Source organism: Arachis ipaensis, chromosome B9, assembly GCF_059453495.1.
Source record: "Arachis ipaensis isolate K30076 ecotype BB chromosome B9, ASM5945349v1, whole genome shotgun sequence".
NCBI classification, from domain to species: Eukaryota; Viridiplantae; Streptophyta; class Magnoliopsida; order Fabales; family Fabaceae; genus Arachis; species Arachis ipaensis.
This window is the reverse complement of record NC_142444.1, coordinates 17,324,341-17,327,624: the sequence shown is the minus strand read 5'-3', so window position 1 is coordinate 17,327,624 and position 3,284 is coordinate 17,324,341. Positions and strand designations below refer to the sequence as shown.

The 3,284-nt window shown below is 29.2% G+C and overlaps 1 pseudogene; it reads left to right on the top strand.

Moving 5' to 3' along the window:
* Positions 1-1,558: 1,558 nt before the first annotated feature.
* LOC110266769 (RING-H2 finger protein ATL46-like) lies at positions 1,559-2,773 on the top strand (annotated as a pseudogene).
* Positions 2,774-3,284: the final 511 nt, after the last annotated feature.

The following is a 3,284-nucleotide window of genomic DNA, read 5'->3' as shown; positions in this document are numbered from 1 at the left end:
CCATGAAGTCGATTATAACCTTAATCGCTTTATCGATTATATTTTCTTTTATTCGAAACACTATGATAAATTAATTTTTGACCAATCAAATTAAAAATACTATAAAAAAATATATATCACCTCTAACTCATGGGCTTTAATAGAATATTTTTTGCCTATATAGGGATTGGGGAAGAAAAAGAGTTATTATTAAAAAATTGTAATGAGAGTATACCCAAAAAAAAAAAAAAAATTGTTATGAGAAAGTACACGAATGATGGGGATCTTTTGAAAGAGGCTGATGCTAAAACTCATGATTGTTTGGTAAGCTGATTTTTGTCGTGGTTATCTGGTGGACACTCTTCGTTATGCTTCTATTAATCCAAGTGTTGACCCTTTTGTACTCTTGTCCTTTTGTACTATTTCTCTTTCTTCCTCTCTCTTTCAGAAATTTTGACACCACGCACTAACGCCAGCGTGCTTCAATTTTTTACATATTTATATTTTTACCAACTTGGATAAATGAGGTAATTGACTAATTTATAATTTCACACATTCTGCTGCTTAGTCTTGGATTTTTTTTAGAAATAAAATAAAAAAAATTTATATTTTTTCAAACATTATTTTTAAATTTTAATTTTTTAAATACGATTTTTTTTTTATTTAGAGCAAGTTTGTTATATTCCTGTAAACTTTATAAAAATTATAGAGTTCGCCTTATCTCTGTTAATCATCTTTCAAATATTTTAAACCCATGCCATTTTAATCTATTATCATCATCTCCAAATAGTATATAAATCTATAAGAAGTATACAAAAATACACAGACAACGAGCATAACTTCTTTAAGAATTTTTTTAATTATAAATTAAAAAAATAAGCCATATTTAACAATGATAACCATTATCATCATTTCCAAAAATATACAAGAACACCGGAATAAGCCATGTTTAACAAGAATTTTTTAATTATAAGTCGTATTTTATTTTGAAATAAATTTAAAAAAATATAAATTTATTCAAAATAAAATACGACTTATAATTAAAAAAATCCTTGTTAAATATGGCTTATTCCAGTGTACCTGTGTATTTCTGGAGCCGATGATAATGGTTCTTATTGCTAAATATGACTTATTTTTTTAATTTTTAATTAAAAAAAGGTTTAAATACTCTGCAGGTCTCTATAGTTTCACCAAATTTTTAATTAAGTCCCTATACTTTTTTCTTTTCAATTGGGTCCTTATACATTAATTTTTTTTCAATTAAGTCCCTACTGTGAGAATATTCTATTTAAAAAAATAATATTCTCTTGTTTGGATTAGATATGCTAATTGGACATGTTTCTATTTTTCTAAAATACCCAAAACACCCTTGAAATTTGTCCCAAAAGAAAAAAAAAAACCCCTAACCGGCTCCTAATTTACTCTCTGAGAGTCGTGTGTGCAGTGTATTTCTCCTCCGTCGGTCTTGTCTGCCACTCGAAGTGCCTCGCCTCACCTCGCCGTCGAAGCCTATTCGCCACTCGGCGTGCGCTTCTTCTTCTTCTTGTGTTAAAATTTGAAAGAAAAATGGTGATTGGAGATGATGGGTTCAGGTACCAATTTGGTTACCACGGTCATTGGGTTTGGGATGAGTGGCACTTTTATTGTTTTTATGCGCACAAAAATCAATTGTGGAAAGATAAGAGGGAGTATTGAATCTCGCATGATGTATGAGATTGAATCCAAGATTGACATAGAAAAGGTAAAAATTTCACCTCTTTAAACCCCTCTCTTTTCCTGAGCTGATTAATTAAACTTTTTTTTTGAGTTGTGATTTGTGAACATGAGTTTGAGTTTTTGATATTTTGCTCAAATTTTTGTGAAAATTAGTTCTATACTATGTATTATTTGGTCATGGTTCTTAGATTGTTGTAATGATGCAAATGTTGTATCTTTTTTCTAGAATAAATCTGTGACTTGGCAATAAATTTCAATCAGATGTAGAATTGGTATATAGGTATTGAACAATGTATATACTGCCCTTTTATTTTATTCTTTTGTAAGATGAGTACGTGGTTGAGATTTTTTTACAGATCAATATTCCATATATCATATACTTCAGGTTCATGAATCTGCATATATCATATAATTCAAGTTGATGATATTATTCTTTGCCTAATTAGTAGTTTAATTTATACTTAAGTTGTGGTTTTGTTTATTTTACTTGTTTATCAGTTGGTGATTTAGATTTTAATTTTTTATTGTTTATGATAGCCAGAACATCATGCTAATGACCCTGAATCCGAGCCTGTTATGCTTGATGCAATCCCATTTTGAAATTGAACCAAGAGGCCTTCTATGCTATTGAAGATACATAGTTAAATTTGGTCTCTCAGTTTCAGTTCATGCACAACTTACATCTCATATGTTCCTAACCTCGTATTGTAACTTCTAGTATTTTCTAGATATTGTAATTATCTTAACATCATTTTTTTAAAAAAGCACTTCATGGATTCAAAATAAATTCAACCAAGGAGTCAATGAATGGATAACTAATTCGTATTATTTCTATGGGTGTGTCATATGTTTGGCAGATTACAGAAAAAGAAAAGTGTTACGCATCATGCCGAAATGTGATCACACATTTCATCTTTCTTGCATTGACATATGGCTGAGGAAACAATCCACTTGCCCGGTATGCCGTCTGTCGTTAAAAAACTCATCCGAGGCAAAACATGTTAGAACTGTTACATTTACCACGAGCCAGCCTCTTGATGAGTCGCATAAGAATCAGCCTTATCAATGTTGTTGTTGATCCCTATGTTGGTTCAGAGAGTGGGAGGTTGCAACACAAGAACTGATTTTTAGATTATTTGTATTACACCGAAATGTTTTCTATGATTTTTGTTTTTAGATTTCAAATTTCAATAACACAAATTACATAGTCTTATGGTTTTCTATGGCGTACCATGATAGGATAAAGATACAAACTATATTCCATGAATCCATATAAATATAAAATATTACATAATCATAATGATTACTTGAATGGTGGAAATTGAATTTTATATATACTTATTACTATTATTTCTGTTTCATTTTATCCATTTTTTTTGGTATGTTCTTAAGATAAGGTATTTTGAAAGTAAAAAAAAAAATATATTTTTGGTACAATTTGTATATAAATACGCAAAAGAATGATAGTGACAAAATAAAAGGGATCATAGAAATATCTTTAATGTCTTAGAATCATTGAATAGGATTATAGGAATATCTTTCATTGAATATTTATAGTTTTATCGATTTTTCAATTAGGTTCTTATATT